This window comes from Canis lupus, chromosome 32, assembly GCF_011100685.1.
Source record: "Canis lupus familiaris isolate Mischka breed German Shepherd chromosome 32, alternate assembly UU_Cfam_GSD_1.0, whole genome shotgun sequence".
Classification (NCBI taxonomy): Eukaryota; Metazoa; Chordata; class Mammalia; order Carnivora; family Canidae; genus Canis; species Canis lupus.
The window spans coordinates 25041502-25061025 of record NC_049253.1 but is presented as its reverse complement, the minus strand read 5'-3'; the positions used below and the strand labels follow the sequence as shown (position 1 = coordinate 25061025).

The following is a 19524-nucleotide window of genomic DNA, read 5'->3' as shown; positions in this document are numbered from 1 at the left end:
GATCTTGCCCAACTCTCTACATCATCTTCATTTTTTTTTCATGACCAAATTTGGCTCTTCCCCAAATATACCACAATCAGTGTTGCCTTTTCCTTCTATCATTCTACGTATTACAAAGTCACCTTAATCTCTAATTTATCTACTTTCCCTTAACTTCTTCAAAGTGAATTCTTTCATTTGATTTATGAATATTATTTATTAAGTGCTTTTGTATGCCAGGTAGAATCCCAGGCCCTTGAGATATACATGTAAACATAATAAACACAAATCTTTGCACAGGGGTAGCTTTCACTCTAGTTGGGGGTGGGAGATGGACCATAAACAATAAATATAAAATAAAATGAAATTATAATGAAAGTCAAAATTTTATAATTTCTATTAAATAAGAAAAGAACAGAATAAAGAGAATAAACCTGCATGAGCAAGCAGGTTCAAAGTTGGAGAGGAATTTTACCTGGAGATGAATTGTCACTTGAGACTTTGGACTTTAGACTTCAGAGTTGATGCTGGAATGAGTTAAGACTTTGGGGATTGCTGGGATATATTTTGCCTGTGAGAAGAATAAGAATTGGGGTTGGGGGAGCAGGGGCAGAACACAATGAACTGAATGTTTGTGTCCCCTTCATATTCTTATGCTGAAATCTAATCCGCAAATATGTGGGAGGTTTAGGAGGTAAAACTAGGTCATTAGAGTAGAACCCTTGTGAATGGGGATTAGTACCTTTTTAAAATGTACCCCAGGGAGCTTCATCCTCTGTTTACCATGTGAAGTTGCAATGAGAAGTCTGCAATTTGGAAGAAGGCTCTCACCAGAATCCAATTACTTTAATCTTGGACTTCCAACCTCCAGAACTATGAGAACGTTCTATATATCTCTGCTGTTTATAAGGCATGTTCTATGGTACTTTGTTATAGCCGCCTCAACTAAGAAAAGAGGGCACATTTCATTTTGGAACAGAATGGTCAGAGTAGAGCTTATTGAGCAAAGAGAGGTGCAAAAGGTAACGACATTAGCCTCATGGATGCTTGAGAGAAGAACATTCTATATAAAAGAAGAAGCTAGTTTAAAAATAAGGGTTTGTGAGAATCAAAGAGGGTATTGTATCTGGAATAGAGTAGGAGGTAGAGTACTTAGTTGGAAGGGAAGTCAGAGACAAAATGTGGTCAGACCTTATAGAGTTCAAGGCCATGAAGGTTATATCCTATGTTGTTCCTACATAAGGGAAAGGAGAGTTATAAGAGGGTTTTGAGGAGAACAATGTTAAGATCTGAATTACATTTTGGAAGAGTTACTGTGTTTGCTATGTCAAGAACAGAAAACACTGAGGAAGGGGAAGGAAGGCGAATATAAAAAAGGACCAAAGTTTCCACTTCATTTATTCCCATTTTTGTCATATAATCAATGTCATAATCTATTCTAAAGTTCACTTTTTATGCTTTCTAGGTAAGTCTCAGGTTATATTTTTCTGTAACTATAACATCCATTTCTATCATCTATTATGTAGCTGAACATCAAAGATCCCTAACTCATTTTACTCCATCGACATTTACATCCCATTACACTCTGGCCATATCCCAAATCCTAGAAACACAAAATATATCCCACCTCTGGATTGTGAATTTTTTCTAACATCTCTCCCTTAAAAGTTCTTATCTCATCTTCCAAAATCATTACATGTTTTGGATTAAGTCAACAGAACAGACCTTGATAAATGTTATCTAATTTCACCAATATTGTTAATATTCCCCAGCAGCATGAAATTATACCTCAATGTAAATTTCAGACTCGGGGCACCTGGGTTACTCAATCATTTAAGCTTCTGCCTTCAGCTCAGGTCATGATCCCAGGATCCCAGAATGGAGCCAGCATAGGGCTCCCTGCTCCATGGGGAGCCTGCTTCTCCCTGCCCCTTCTCTTCTCTCTCGCTCTCTCTCCCTCTTTCCCTCTCTCCCCCTATCTCTCCCTCTCTCTCTTCTCTCAAACAAATAAAATATTGAAAAACAAATAAGTAAATTTTATACTCAGCTATAACAAACATCCTTAATACTACCATCCTTGTCAATCTACTGTCATTTCCCTGCTAGAAATTACCCTTATATTTGACCTCTCAATTCTTCAAGGTCCATTACATGTTTTACCTCCTTCATGAAGATTGCTCTACGACTTCCATTCAGCATAGATCTTTTCTTCCATCAACAAATTAGTTAAGCAACATATATTTAATGAGCACCAGCAAGTTTCTGGCACTGTACCAAATTTTGAAGAGTCAGACTTTAACCACTAATGAATGTGTTATTACAAACTAAGAGCTCAGAAGGAAAAATTACATAATAAAGTAACAACATATAGCTGAGGAATTTGAGACAGCCAAGAAGGCAAGCAGCTGACAACTGACCTGAGATATACAAATGAACTGGAGTTATTTAATGAAATAAGGTTGGAGATTGACAGGACATCTCTATCTTGTGATAATCAGCAATGTGTTCACCATACATCAGACTTCTGCTTAGATTCAATGGATAATCTTATTTTTTATCACATATATGTTCCTCTGTTTTTTACATTTCTGAGTTTCGATTTATTTTTTCTCCTCTAAGTCCTTCTTGATGGTAGGTCCATGTGTCACTTATTTTGACTTTCTTATTTTACCACCAATTCCTATTCCACAATTATTTCTTTGTTTTAAGTAATCTCTATGTCGAATGTGGGCTCAAAATCAAGACCCAGAGATGAAAAGTTGCATGTTCTACCCACTGAGTCAGATGCTCCTCTGCCAGATGCCCCTCCGCAATAATTCAAAGAGACCTAGATGTGAATTGAGTATATGGTAAATAATTTTTAGAATCGAATCAAGACATGTATCTTTTAATCATTTAGTCAATATTTTATCTAAATGTTGCCTACCTTGAGCTTATGGTTAAGATAAAAACCCATCAATGTCAATTAAAACACAGAGTGAGGGCAGCCTGGGTGGCACAGCGGTTTAGTGCTGCCTTCAGCCCAGGGCATGATCCTGGAGACTCAGGATCGAGTCCCACATCGGGCTCCCTGCATGGAGACTGTTTCTCCTTCTGCCTGTGTCTCTGTCTCCCTCTCTCTTTGTTTCTCTCATTAATAAATAAATAAAATCTTAAAAAAAAAAGAGATAATTTCTTTGATTTGAAATAGAAGTTCATATTTTTTAATTCATTGCTCCATTTCTTCTTCTTCTATATTTCTACTACCAGAACCAACATTGCATTTCCAGAATGTTTTGTGTCCTGAGGAGATAATACAAAAGAAATATAAAAATATGTGCACATGAATTTCATTGTACTGTTATTTATAAGAGATAATAGAAACAATGAAATATGAAGCAGTAGGAAGATAATAATTATATTATGCTACATCAACTTAATGGACAGCCACTAAAATTAATGTTTATAAACTCTGCATCATTTTGAAAAATGCATTTAATAATGAAAACTTAAAACTTAATATTCTATCTATTCAATGATTGATAACATTTAAGAAGTATGCATGTGGCCAAAAACTGGAATGAGGGATGGAAAATAGAAACATGTTTTGCTAAAGTGGCCAGTTTATTAATGTACTTTTGATAGTTTCTATTTTTATAATATACAGGTAACAATATTTAACAGAACTAAGTGTTTTAAATTTATATATTTATATGTTATTGGTTAATCAAAGATAAATATGTATATTTGGATTTATAGAAAAGACTAGATCCAACATTTATTTCTCCTTGTCCATAAATGATTCCATAAATGATATTTAAAATTTTAACCACCATGTATATGTCCAAATCCCATCTTCCAATATTTTTTCTTTTGCTTCTGTTATAAAGGATGTTTTTAACTCCAGATTATCTACTGCATTCCAACTACACATAGCCTGGAAGTCTTGGCATGTTTGCCATATCATATGCAGGTTTAACAAAATGTTTTACACATTATTGGCAAATTCATTTGTTTTGTTACTTCTAACAGGTGTGACAAAAATTCTAACACTTTTTTTTTTACTATAACTGATTAAGATTACTGTTATTTTGATAATTTTGTATACTTTTAGAATCAACAATGCTAGATTTGTTTACAGATTATTTATGAAGAATAGTATGAAATCTCCACACCAGCTGCAATATATTGTTGAGCTCTCCAAAGAACATTTGCTATTATTTTTCTCTCTGCCTTTGTCTTTCTTCTTCTCTCTGGTTTTACAACAGGCCACACTGTTTTCTGGAATGAAAATGATGATCCTAACTGTTATAATTCTGAAGTTTCTTCAAGTGAAAACGGATTTATAACTCTTACATTATCTATAATTCTATCTGTATTTGGAACAAAATGTTATTAGGATAGTACTGGAAAATGATGTTTAAAAACCATTTATATTGTCAAAAATACTTCTTTAATATAAACCTACATCTCCTAATATAATCTTGCAAATACCCAATTTTTACAAAATATAACTTGAGTTATTTGTATACCCTTTCTCATCCTTAGTATTTCTTCTCCAAATATTAAAGATGTTGAAACATAATCCTTTTTGCACAGGTGCTTTCTTTGAAACCTTCAGGTTACTTTATACAATGTCTTTTTCAGTTAATAAAAAGTTTTGCTGATAGTGGTCCAACACAAAATAATATTCCATACTACTTAATATCTTTTCATAATTTAATAAACCTGTAGATTTCTTGTTTTAGATTTCTGTGATCATATCATTTCAATATATAAATTGTATCCACTACTTGACAGTTTAACACGCAATTTTAATAAAATCATATTAGACTATTGAGTTTCAGTATGGTAGAAACCTAAGTCAGAATAGTGTGGGACCCAGGAAATTTAACAAAAATCCCCTACCCCTGGACAAGCAGAGCAGGACTAACTCCATTTTGTGCTGTACCCGCCACCTCCTGTATGACCCCCACATGACCTGCTTATTGCTTAAGGCGCTGCCCCACCCTAGTCAAGCCGCTGGGCACACCCTTATGGGAAATTGGCTCATAACAATGTAACCCCGCCTGTGCCCGCCAAAACTAAGTGCGGATTGGACCAAAGTAATAGGCAGCTCAAATGGATGCTATAGGGTAAAATGTAATTCAATAGGCCACCTGCGTGTGGACCGACATGACTGCAACTTTCTGCCTATGTTACAATCCCATTGGCCACTGGCCCCTATAAAGCTGCTACGCCTCTTAGCCTCTTGGGTCCAAGTCCTTGCTCCGCTCTGTCGGGTACACTTGGACCCAAGCTCGAGCTTGTAAATAAACCCTCATGCACTTGCATCAGTGTCGGCTCCTTGGTGGTTTCTCGGATTCACAATCTTGGGCACAACAAATATATAACATTTAGGTAGCAATATTAAGAGTAATTTTAAAAGTCTTCTCCAAATTTATCCACTAAACACTGGCTTTACAAAATCTGTATAAAATTTTAAATATTTCCAAAAGATATCTTACCTGTCAAAATATATTTTTTAAATTATTGGCACGAGTAAAACTATTTCAGTTTTAGTTGCAATGCATCAGACTTCTCCAGAAGCCTAATTTAATATTTGAGGCTTTTCATTAGTGTTCTCAGAACTATTAAATGTCGGGGCAGCCCCAGTGGCGCAGCGGTTTAGTGCCACCTGCAGCCTGGGGTGTGATCCTGGAGACCTGGGATCGAGTCCTACTTTGGGCTCCCGGTATGGAGCCTGCTTCTCCCACTGCCTGTGTCTCTGCCTCATCTCTCTCTCTCTGTGTCTCTATGAATAAATAAATAAAATCTTAAAAAAAAAAGAACTATTAAATGGCAAGCCAGATAATGTACACTGTGGAGACTATATTGTAAAATCTGGACTGGAGGAACAGATAGGACAGGCTTTATAATGTCTTCCATTTCTAAAACACTTTCTAGGTCCTCTGTCCTATTGTTTCCTCTGGCTCTGGTCCTTTCTTAATGTATTGGTGGCCATGCTGCCTAACACATGACTTTCCTACTGTAACCACAGCCACCTGGGTCAAGGGAAAGCATTTGTCTCAGAGGAACATCATCCACATGTTGGGCAGTGGACTTTATAAAATTTCTTAATAATAAATGTTTTAGTTGACAAGAGGAGATGACAAAATTAAGCCTTTAATAAGATTCTTTTGGTGAGGAACTTTGAAGTGTTATGTTTAGGAAGACTTTATTATTAGCAGCTACTGAGAGTGAAAGACACAGGAGAAAAAGGTAGCAGAGACTATACAGAGAAAGAAAGAAAAAAATTACTATTACTACTACTACTACTACTACTACTACTACCACTTCTACTACTACATAGAAATAACTGGTGAATAGCAATAGAAAGATAGAGGGAATGTGTAAATCATGTAAATGATACAGTACTGAAATGAAGAAGTATTCTTACTGCAGATTCCAAAGCAATATAATATTATCATAGGATATCCTAGTTTCTAGAGCAACTCCAGATCCTGAATTATCTCTGGTTTTCCTCATCTAGTTTACAAGAGGCATGAGTATATTGCAATTCCGAATTCTATCTTCATAGCCTGTTCTATCCACTACACTGCATCTTTATGAGGCCTGGCTATAACAAAGAATTTCACTATTTCCTTGCTTTTCAATCAGCTTTTCTTTCTAATAGAAATAGCTTGATACCTAAGGAAGCTTAATACAAAATCCAGCTATTCTAAGAGGGAGAGTTAACATCTCAAAGTGTTTCTTGGTCCTTTATTAAAAGTTTAATGACCCTAACATATATCAAATAGAAGTAAAAACATGAAATACAATCTACTGCATATATTACTCACCCAACCATTTTTTCAATAAATCAACTTTTAAGATGTAATTGTCCAATAACAGAGTTCAAGTACATATATGATTCTAAGTCCCCATGCTGTAGAAAATGATTGTATTTGTAACTAACTAAACACTTTAAGACTAATTCATAAATAGCTATGACCTCACTTTAAGAAGTCCTCCAAGAAAGAATTCAATCCATAAGTGAAATTCTCTGGTATCAGGAATTGCCATCAGCAGTGCAAAGAAATATGTCAATATAAGAACAAGGAAACTTATAGTGATCTTATAGTCTTATTTCAATTAGTTACTTCCTTATCTTTATTGTCCATGCTAAAAAAACAAGAGGGAGTTTCCTCTTTTCCTATAAATATTTATTTTTATCTTTTATATTAAGGAATATGCATCTTTGAGAAACCAATGGGAATGACCAGTTATTCTTCTTTTGATATTAACAGAAATTAAAGAACATGCTGCAGATATTTGGAAACAAATTTATATAAGAAAAGCAGTAATAGAAAAATTTGAAAGGTAACAGGGAAAATAAATCTTAAGAGAAAGTAACAAAACAGAGGAAAGACAAGCATAAAATGTAGAAAGAAAAATATTTTAAAAGCTTAAGAAAATAGAGTATTTGGGGGTCCCTGGGTGGCACAGCGGTTTGGTGCCTGCCTTCGGCCCATGGTGTGATCCTGGAGTGCTGGGACTGAGTCCCACATCAGACTCCCTGGAGGAGCCTGCTTCTCCCTCTGCCTGTGTCTCTGCCACTCTCTCTGTGTGTCTCTCATGAATAAATAAATATTAAAAAAAAAAAAAAGAAAATTGAGTATTTGGAACTCAAGTAGAACAATGAGGGGGAAAAGTATATATATATTTTTATATATATAAATTTATATATATTATATATGTGTGTATATATGTGTGTGTGTGTGTGTGTGTGTGTATATATATATATATATATATATATATACATAGCCTGAGCCTAAAATATAATTAGGAAATAACTATGAGCACCTAACTATGAGCATCTTCTCAGGCCTTAATAAAACATTTGTGGGAGGGAACTCTTGTAAGTATACAAGGTTTTGATTGTTGTTTTAATTTATATTAATTTTAAAACAAAATAAATAGTTTTTCAATTTGATAAATTGCATTGAAAGCTTAATATGTTGAGTACTATGCTAGCCTTTTTTTAAAAAAAGTGAATCCCTTTATCACCTCATCAAGATTTTATATTTACTTGTTCTATTTAATCTGCTAATTTCTCTACCTAAATTGTAGAGTCTTTTGTTCCTGCTATTTGGCTTTTTTATTCAGTTAGTTTTGCTGATTTACTTGTCGGAATACTTGTTCCAATCAAGGATGTCTATTTTAGTTTCTAAATTTGAAGTGTCTTGGATCATGCTGTTGGCAACGATTTGAACCTCATACCAATGTATATTAAAATCTATGTTTATAAATTTTTAGGGAAGTCTCTTTACCTTCCTAAAAGAAAAAGGATTAGGTAAATTTTGGAATGGAAATTGAGACAGCTGAGTAATTTTTCATCTTTGTTGGCTGGCAGATTGACTTATTTTTGTTCACCTTAAACTTTGACAGTCCCAGATTGCTGCAAGGCATCAAAAGTCAACTATACAATTTGTGTGCCTCAAGGACTGATCTCCTTCTCCTCACATGTAAGTTAAAGCAATAATCTGTGTCAGGCAAATGCCTGAATGTCCCTTTAACTTCAGTAGCAGCTTATTAATAGGATGTCTGCTCATTTAAGAAATACATCCCCTCCCCCCCCCAAAAAAAAAGAAAGATCAGGAAAAAGAGAAAAAGAAATACAATAAAGGAAAGCAAAATATAAAAGCTAATTAGAGCTTTGGTTCAATGGCTGGAACCTAAGGTAAAGCAAATATAAAAATACCAAAATGAGGAAGTCTGGCTTTAACACCCACAGTGTCTTCTTTAGGTGTCTTCCAGAACCTGACTCCCTCTCCCTTTAACTCTTCTTCTAATGGATAGCTAGTTTTTAGATTTATGCAGTAATTCAGTCCTGATATTTTCAGATTGCATGATTTTTTAGTAATATATCAGTCATCAGAATTTTTTTTAAAGATTTTATTTAAGAGAGTGAGAGAGAGAGCAGAGGCAGAGGCAGAGGGAGAAGTAAACTCCCCGAAGAGTAGGGATCATCCTGTTGGGCTCCATCCCAGGATTCTGGGACCGTGACCCAAGCTGAAGCCACCCAGGTGCCCAAGTCATCAAAATTTTTATATCAGATTTCCTAATTTCTTAACATTGGCATATTAGTCTCCTATCTTTTCATTAGCATTATGTGAGTTGAATACGTCTGCAATAAGTATCCAGAGTGCATGATTCCATTTTGTGATCTTTTTTAGACCTTTTATTTTCTTAATTATTAAAAAATCCCAAGAAATGGTTACAATTCTCCATATTTACAAAAGAATAGATGAAAATGTTTTCATAAAGTTAATTAGCTTGCCAGATGTTACTGAGGGGACTTGAAACTTTCTTTAAGTCCAGGTTGTGTGACATCAATGCACATCGTAGCCTAAAGAATAATATATGTTTTTTTGCCATGTAGATGAAGTAAAATAAACCATATAGTTATCTCACTACATAGAAATTTTATTCTATGTATTTTCTGAAAATGCTACATATGTTATTAAAGTTTATGTTGATTTGTGGAAATGTGAAGATTATCTTCTTTTCTTTATCATCAAATAATTTGAAAGAGGAGCCATGGCAAATGCCTTCAATCTTAACCTCCTACACATTTCTCAGGATCTTGCTATCTGATTTTAGTCCCATGCCCTCTACTCCAAAGACAAGAGTAACATTTTAAGGGGTGTTTTATTTTTATTTGCAGCAAAAGGGAATTATTTTTCATCAGACATTTCATAAACATGTTTAATAATGAATACAACACTGTTTTGGTAAGTGAAATTGTGTTAATGTATGTGTCATCTACTTCTACACATGGGGTTTTAATGCATTAGTCTCAACAAACCAATAATAATTTGAAATACTAATTTCAAATATTCTGTATGACTCCCCAGAGGTGACAATTGCTAGCAAATTTTTGCTACTTAAGGGCTGTGATACAAATATTTTGTTTGATGATTGTTTAAATTGTAAAGGTCATGTTTCTGGTTTTCTTTAAAACATTTGAATTATGAAAAAAAACATTTGAATTATGGATAAATAATAGCCCATGTATTCATTTTGAATATTCCAAAATGAATAAACCCTATTCATTTTATATGTTCCAAATTATTCAAATAATTATTTGACCAAATAATTAGAAATTATTTTATTTAATGTCGAATATGCATTTATATATTTATATGTGTCTATGTTTGCATGTATTTTATATAAACATCCATATATACTATATATAGACACATATAAATAATTTAAAGTATGTGCTTTCTTACTAAATACAAAGTTCTCCCCTGATTAAATAGACTCGATATAATTACTACTTACACTGGTAATGTGAAAGTCCCTGCCTCTATCATCTCTCTCCAGGTCCAAATAATCTCTCTAGTCCAATTTTACCCTTTCCTCTACATACATTTCATTTTTCATATAGAAATATTTTTCAAACATAACTCACGTCTTGTCACTCCTTTGCTTACACTCTTTCAATACATTTCCATTAAGTTTAACATAAAAATACAAAGCCCTACACTCACCGACTTAGCCCTACATAAATATTGCACTTATTTTTTTCTCCAAATCATCTTTACACATTTTTCCCTTTACTCATTACATTCCAGACATGGTGATGGTATTGTCATTCATCCAAAAACCTACCTTAGGCCTGTGGCACTTTCCACTCTCTCTGAAGTAATTGCCACCAGTATATTTGACCTAAGGCCTTGCCACATTTCTAAACATAGCACCCTATTTTGTTTGTATTTTATTACATAACTGATATTTTAAATACTTTATTTATTTTCTAAAGTAATCTCTACACACAACATGGGGCTCGAATTCACAGTCCCAAGATCCAGAGTTGTATGCTCCACCGACTGAATCAGCCCCATACCCCATAATGATTGTATTGGTTTTTCATAATATATTTTGACCCTTCATCTCTACACTGGTTTTATTTTTATTTATCATAGAGTATAATATACTACAGAAAAATATACAAATCATGATGGATAGCTCTGTCAACTTTCAAAGGGAACACATTCATCTAACCATGACTTATATCAAAATAATGAACATTAACCTACCCTCCACAAATCATTATTCATTCTCCCAGTCACATCCTTCTAAAGATAAACATTGCTTTCACTTTAATCTCCATAGATTAGATTTTCCTATTTTAACTTCAAATCAATGAATTATATATTCTGTATTACTTTGTGGCTGATGTATATATTCTTTTTAGGTATTAATGTGTCTGATGTCTTTTCTATTATTCTAAAAAATTAATGTGAAGTCTACCACTTAATTAATTTTTAAGTGTATAGTACAGTACTGTTAACTAACTATATCCACATTGTTGTAAAACAGATCTCTAGACCTCCTTCACCTTGCGTGGCAAAGCTCTATACCTATTGAACAGCAACTCCTCATTTCTCCCTCAGCCCCTAAAAAACACTTTTTAAATTTTCTCTGTTGAAGAGTTTATTTTAGATACCTCATGGAAATAGAATCATGCAATATTTGTCCTTCTGTGAATGCCATATTTCACTAGCAATATGACCTCAAGTTTTATCAGTGTTGTAACATACATAGAATTTCCTTTTTTAAAGACTGAATAATATTCTTTTGTATAAATATATCACATTTTCTTTATTTAGGCATCAGCTGAGAGACAATCCACCTATTAGTTATTGAATAATGCATCAATGTGCACAAAAATGCAAATATCTCTTCCAGGTTCTGGTTTCAATTATTTTGGATAAATATTCACAAGTGAGATTGGTGGATCATACAATAGTTCTATTTTTTAATGAACTTCCATCCTGTTTTTCATAGTCAATACATTGTATTAATTTCCTATCAAAGGTACATAGGGGTTCCAATTTCTTCATATCTTTACCAGCACTTATTTCCTACTTTTGGGAGATTTTTAAATTTGTTTTATTTTTTTTTTGTTAATGGCCATCCTAATAGGTAGGAGCTAATATCTCACCATGACTTGCATTTCTTTGATGATCACTGATGTTGAGCATCTTTTCATTATCTATTAGCTATTTGTATATCTTTTTTGGAGAAATATTTATTCAGCTTTTTAGCTCATTTTTAAAATCAGGTTATTTGTTTCTTTGATACTGAGTTGTACATGTTTCTTATATATTTTAGATATTAACCCCTCATTAGAAATATGGTTTGCAAATATTTTCTCCATTTTCTAGATATCTTTTACTCTATTAATCATTTCCTTTTCTGTGCAGAAGCTTTTTACTTTCATGTAGGCAATATTTTTTTTTGGATATGATGCCAAAAGTACATGCTATAAAAGCAAATATAGACAAGTGGGACTATATCAATGCCAAGTTTATTTGGATTTTGAGTCAGTAGATCTGCATATTGTCAGTATTTTCAGCAGAAGTGAAATTTCAAAAGAGGAGTCTCTGTCTGTGTGTGTATGTGTGTTTGTGAGTGTAGCTAGTGTGCCCATATTTGCTTATATGGTTGCATGCAGTGGATAGAAGGAGAGGAAGCCTGGAAAGAAAACCATACCCTGAGGAAAACCAGGAAATAATCTGGCTATCTGATGAAAAATATGTATGCAAAACATTTGAATTATAAACAGAGCTGCTTTTAGAAGAAAAAAAAATTATCTCCCATCTATTGCTGGAGCTAAGGACTAAAGGCAATGCTGGAAATTTCAAGATATCTAATGTCTTCATCAGAGAGAGTCCTCCTCTTTCTCCAGATACTTGTGGTCCATACAGAGAACTATGGACACACTAAATGACTAAGGGTGGATAAGTCTATAAAATAGACTTTAAAGAAAGGGCAGATATATTTTTTAAGTGAAGTAAAGAAAATATGAAGTATCATGCATTCATAGCAAAATGTAGCAAACTCCTATGGAGATTATAACACAAAAATATTTTTCAATTGGCATGAAGGAAAATTAATGATAAATGTAGAAAGAAACTGGTTCATTATGGAGCTTTAATACAGGGTTTGGTTGTAACTCCAGGATTTCCTGGCTTGGGGATCTTGGGCAAATTAAATGATCTAAGCTTCATTTTTATATTTTGTAACATGGAAATGCCTATTTCATTTATGGTTGTTATATTGATCATATAATTATATTTTTTAAAATGTTAAACAGTACAAGACACACAATGATAGTAATCTAAATAAGAAAACTTGATTTGGATCATTGTAATTAGAGTTTTGCATGCTCCTTCCTGCTATCAATATTCTTATGTATTGCACATATTGAATCAAATACCGTCAAGAAATGTATTTGAAATAATGGAAATATCTTTGTGCAAATATCCTCAAAACTATAAGGTTAGTCTTTACTAGTGTAATGTAGAATGTCAAATACAAGCTCCTAGTCTGATGACACTAGGAAAATCTTTGATATTCTGAAATCTTTCCTCATTTGTAAAATGAAAGGCTTTTCAGTTAAGTAATCCAATCAAAACATTGTAAGACTTCATAATATTTAACAAGTCCAAAGGATTTTAGGGTTTAATTCAATTTTTGCAATAAAACAGGACAAATTAATGTGAAAACATTTAATATACCACTTAATATTATCCACATTTTTGTCTTATCAATATTATATTAGTAACTTCAGTTATCAAATTTCACCATAAATTTAAAAATGAAGTTTGTATTGCTAATTTGTTCTTAACATCTAATATATTCTACAGATATTCTCTGCATTTAAACTCTCCCATTTGGTAAAATTATTGGTACTATTTTGTTATGTATGATGATCATCACTATCATAGTTAAAAAAAAAAAAAAGATAGTATAAGGGGAGTGCTATCACCAAGATGGTGACATAGATTATTTCCGACTTCACTCTCCCTTACAAGAACCGCTAACAACTATTCAAAAATATCTCTATCACTGAGAGAATCCTATAACATTGATTGAGGCTGAAACACTCACTTCTGCACAACAGACACCAAAACAGACTGCATTGGAAGAGTAATAAAACTTCCTACAGATCTGCCTGATTCACATCCTCAATGAGGAGATGTGCTGGCCCTGGAGCCTAGCGTGGCCACACCCAAGCAAGCAGCAGAGTTACTGCCCCACCTATTGTCTTCTAGCACCATATGACTGGAAGGGTTAGTCACGATTCCTGGAAGCCATGTTGATCCTCTTGTGCTCTATCTGAGAGACACGGGGAAGGGCTGATCACCCCTAGAGCAAAGCCAGTTCTGAGAGTGGAAAAAAAAAAAAAAAAAGACTGGTGACAACTCCTGGAAGCTGTGTAGCCCAGCAGCACTCAAGCTTAAAGAAGGGCAGTCAGAGTTGATAGTTTGTAAAGCAGAGCGAGGGATCCTGTTTAACCAGGGAACTTTGTTCGGGTGCAGCTTGGCTTGAGTTAAGACAAACAATGAGCTTTACCAGCTTTACAGCTATATCTCCCACTGCACCCAGGCAGGGAATCTAATTTGTAGCCCTGTACATCCCTGATATAGCCTTCAATCTGTCCAATCAGGGAACCTAACTAGAGCACATGGAAGAACTACATACCCCACTCAAGAGCTCTACAAGCAGTAGTTCTGAACAGAGAGCACAGCCTATGTAGTGCTCATCCTGTAGTCCCACTTGGGCAAGAAAACAAGACAACAGCCCTATACAACTATTCTCAGCCAGAGAAACAACCCCTGAATCCCATACTCAGAACTCAAACAGTTGTCTCACCCATAAATAGACCCTAATAGCAGGCCCCACCTGCCCAAAGACATTATGAGCATACACACCTAGAAACCTACATCAGACACACCTGAACTATGATGAAGAATGATCTCTGCTAAAACAACCTGTAAAGTCTGTAAAAGGAGCCTGATTATCTAAATGCACAGATACCAACATTAGTAATAAAGGATCGTGAAAAACCAGGATGATGATAGATAGATCACCCAGACAGAATCAATAAGGAAACAGTGGATTTAAACAATACTATAGACCAAAGTGGACCTAAAAGAGACATACAGAACATTCTATCCAACCACAGCAGAATACACAGTCTTCTTAAGTGCACATCTTCTAGGATAAATGCTATATTAGGCCACAAAACAAATCTTTAGCAAATTAAAGAAGGTTAACATTATACCAAGTATCCTGTATAATAACATGAAACTAGAAATCAACAATGAAAGGAAAACTGAAAAAATCATGAACACATGGGAGTTAAATAACACTCCCTTGAAAAACCAATGGATCATTTAGAAATCAAGCAGATATATAAAAAAAAAAAAAGTATCCTGAGACAAGTGAAAATAGATACACAACATAACAGAACTTGTGGGATGCATCAAATACAGTTCTAAAAGGGAAGTTCAGACCTATAAATTTATAGATTAAGAAGCAAGAAAGATCCCAAATAAGCAATATAATTTTACACCTTAATGAAATAGAAATAGAACAAACTGACCCCAAGGTTAGCAGAAGAAAGGAAGTAGTAAAGATTAGAGCAGAAATAGAAGAAATAAAGTACAGAAAACCATAGATAAAATAACAGAAAAATAAACAGCTAAACTAATAGTCAATTCTTTGAAGAAATTAAAAAATTAAAAATCCTTGATTAGGGATGCCTGGGTGGCTCAGCAGTTGAGTGTCTGCCTTTGGCCGAGGACATGATCCCAGTTCAGGGATTGAGTCCCACATCAGACTCCTTGAGGAGCCTGCTTCTCCCTCTGCCTATGTCTCTGCCTCTCTGTGTCTCTCATGAATAAATAAATAAAATCTTTTTAAAAATCCTTAATTAACCAAGAAAAATAGAGAAAGGATTCAAATTAACAAAATTATAAACAAAAAAGGAGACATTACAACTGATACCACAGAAATTCAAAGGATCATAAGAAGCTACTATAAACAACCATATGCCAAGAAACAGGACAACCTAGAAGAAATAGATAAATTCTTTGAGACATAGCAACTTATGAAGACTAAATCACGAAGGGTTCCCCAGGTGGCTCAGTTGGTTCAGTGTCTGACTCTTGATTTCAGCTCAAGTCCTGATCTCATGGGTTGTGGGATCAAGCCCCACATAGGGCTCCATGCTCAGTGGGATTCTGAATGGATATTCTTTCATTCTGTCCCTTCCCCCACTCCTGCTTGCTCTCTCTCTCAAATAAATAAATAAATAAATAAATAAATAAATAAATAAATAAAATTTCTTTTTAAAGACTAAATCAGGAAGAAATAAAAATCTGAATAGATCAATCACTACTAATGAGTTGAATCAGTAATCAAAAATCTCCCAACAACAAAAAAAATTCCTAACAAAGAACAGCCTAGGACCAAATGGTGTCGCCGGTGAATTAATTATTTTCACTGGTGAATTTTCAAAAACACTTAAATAAGAATTAACAGCAATCCTATTCATACTTTTCCAAAAAAATCGAAGAAGAGGAAACACTCCCAAACTCAGTTTGCAAGGCCAGCATTATCCTGATATCAAAACTAGTAAAGGACACTACTAGAAAAGAAACTATAGATCAATAATTCTGATGAATATAGATGTAAATACTCTTGATAAAATGCCAGCAAATTGATTTCATTGGCACATTAAAAGGATCATTCACCATGATTGAGTGAAGGTTGTCCCTGGGATATAAGGAGGGTTCAGCATATGCAAATTAATGTAATAAAGAACACTGATAAAATGAAAGAAAATCGCCTCAAAAGACACAAGAAAAAACATTTGGAAAAATACAACATACACTCATGATAAAAACTCTTAACAAATTAGGGGTGTAATAAAGGCCATTTATGGTAAGCCCACAGCTAACCACATATGATAATGGTGACAGGTTGAAAGTTTTTTTCTAAGATCAAGAACAAGGATGCCTATTCTCACTACTTCTATTTCAACATAGTACTGGAAGCTCTAGCCAGTTTAATCAAGCAAGAAAAAAAAGTATCAGAATTAGAAGGGAAGAAGTAAAATTGTCCAACTTTACAAATAATATGATTTCATATATTAAAAATCCTAAAGATGCAGTCAAAAGACTGAGATCTAATCAATGACCTCAGTCAAATTGCAGGATACAAAATTAACCTAAAAAATCAACAGCATTTCTATATATTAACAATGAACTTTTGAAAAAAAATGCTATTTACTGTAATATCAAAAACAATAAAATTCTTAGAAATAAATAAAGATCTTTACTCAGAAAACTACAAGACATTGATGAAAGAAATCAAGGAAGAAACAAATTAATAGAAAGGTATGCCATGTTTTTGGTTCGGAAGAATTAATACTGTTACAAAATCAATACTACCTAAAGACTTCTATGGATTCAATCCAATCCCTTTCAAGATTCCAATGGCATTTATTCCAGAAGTAGAAAAAATACTCTTAGAAATATTATGGAACCACAATGACTCCAAGTACCAAATAAGCCCTGAGAAAGAAGAACAGAGCAGGAGGTATCACATTTCCTAATTTCAAGCTATACTATTAAGCTATAGTAATCAAAACAGTATGGACTGGCATGAAAAAAAGGTGAATAGACCAATGGAACAGAGCTTAGAACCCAGAGATAAGTGTTCAGCCTATTATAGTCAACTAAAATTTGATAAGGAAGCCAAGAATTCTCAATAGAGAAAAAAAAAATCTCTCCAATAATTGGTTCTAGGATAATTATATATTCACATGTGAAAGAATGAATCTGGACCCCTATGCTGAAAACAGAAGAAAACATGGGAATAAAGCTCACTGACACGGGTCTTCGTAATGATTTTTTGTATATGACACCTAAAGCATAGGCAACAAAATAAAAAATAAATAAGTGGGACTACTTCAAATTAGAAGACTTCTACACAACAAAGAAATCATCAACAAAAAACAGAATAGGAAAAAAGATTTACAAGCCATTTGTCTGTTAAGGGTTTAATATCTAATATTTTACAGAGTTTATATAACTCAATAGTAAAAAAAAAAAAAAAAAGGACAAAATAATACAATTTTAAAAATGGGAAAAGGACTTGAATAGAGATTCCTCCGAAGAAGATATACAAAAGACAAACAGGTACATGAAAAAGATACTCAACATCACCAGTTATTATGGAATTGCAAGTCCAAACCACAAGATATCACCACATACCTGTTAGAATGGTCACCATCAAAAAGACAAAAGATAACAAATCCTGGTGCAGATGTGGAGAAAAAGGAATCCCTGAGCATCGTTGGTGAGACTTTAAATTGGTATTACTATGGAAAACAGTATAGAGAATTTTCAAAAAATTAGAACTACCATATGATCCAGCAATTCTACTTCTGGGAATAAATCCAAAGGAAATGAAAACACTAACTCAAAAAACTATCTGAACCCCATGTTTATAGTAGCATTATTTAAAATAGCCAAGATATGGACACAACATAAATGACTATCAACAGATGAATGAATAAACAAGTTGCAGTGTGTGTGTGTGTGTGTGTGTATGTAATGAAAGATCATTCAGCCATAAAAAAACAAGGAAACTTACTCTTTGCATGGATGGATATTAAAGGCTAAATGAAATCAGACAAAGATAAAAACATTATAATTCCATTCACATATGGAATCTAAAAATAACCTTATAGAACTATAAATCAGATTTGTGGTTGCTAGAGGTGGAGGGTGGGGAGGAGAGGAATTAGAGGAAGATTGTAAAAAGGTACGAATTTCTACTTATATGGTAAATAAGTACCAGGGAGGTACCATACCACAAGACTATAGATTAAACTGCCATATGACATATAGGAACATAGTGTAGAGAGTAAATCATAAGAATTCTCATCACAAGGACAATTATTTGTTCCTTCTTTTGTTTTATTTTTATTGTATCTATATGAGAAGAAGGGTGTTAGCTTAATCTACAGTGGTAATCATTTCACAGTGTAAGTAAATGTAACTCTCAAGCTATATGCCTTTAACTTATATAGTATTGCATATCATTATTTCTCAATAAAATTGAAAAAAGTTTAATATTAGCTAAATATATCCTGAAAAGAAGTATATGTCATTAAAAACAATGTCACAATAGCAATGAAATGAGAATATTACATCGTTTAATATATGTCACTTAAACCCATAAAAGCCTCTAATTGAAAGAGAATTATCCTTGTCTTAACCTTTTAAAAAATACTTTCTAATGTGAAATTAACAGGAAAATGCTGGGGATTTTTAATATTAAGTTTATATTAGTTTTCTACATCTGCCATAACAAATAACCATAATGGGCAGCTTAAACAATAGGAATTTATTCCATCACAATTCTGGAGCCTAGAAGTCTGAAATTGAGGATTGGTATCTTCTAGAAGTTCTGAAGAAGAATCTGTTCCATACCTTTTTCCTCTTATCTAGTTGTTGCTGGAAATCTTATGTATTCCTTGGATTATAAGTGCATCACTATAAACGCTGCCTCATTATCACATGGTGTTCTCCCTGTGTATGTTTTCTGTTTATTTCCATGGCCTTTTTTATTAGGACACCCGACTTTTGATTTAGAGCCTATCCTAATCCAGTTGGACTTCATCTTAACTATTTACATCTGTAAAAACTCTAC

At 33.6% G+C, this 19524-nt stretch overlaps 1 long non-coding RNA gene across 1 annotated transcript in view; it reads right to left on the bottom strand.

Moving 5' to 3' along the window:
- Positions 1 to 452: 452 nt before the first annotated feature.
- The window catches only part of LOC119867153, a 168528-nt gene continuing 149456 nt past the window's right edge, over positions 453 to 19524 (bottom strand). Inside the window, exon 4 of the long non-coding RNA XR_005382547.1 lies at positions 453 to 550. This is a non-coding gene — a long non-coding RNA (uncharacterized LOC119867153). The remainder of the gene's footprint in view (positions 551 to 19524) is intronic.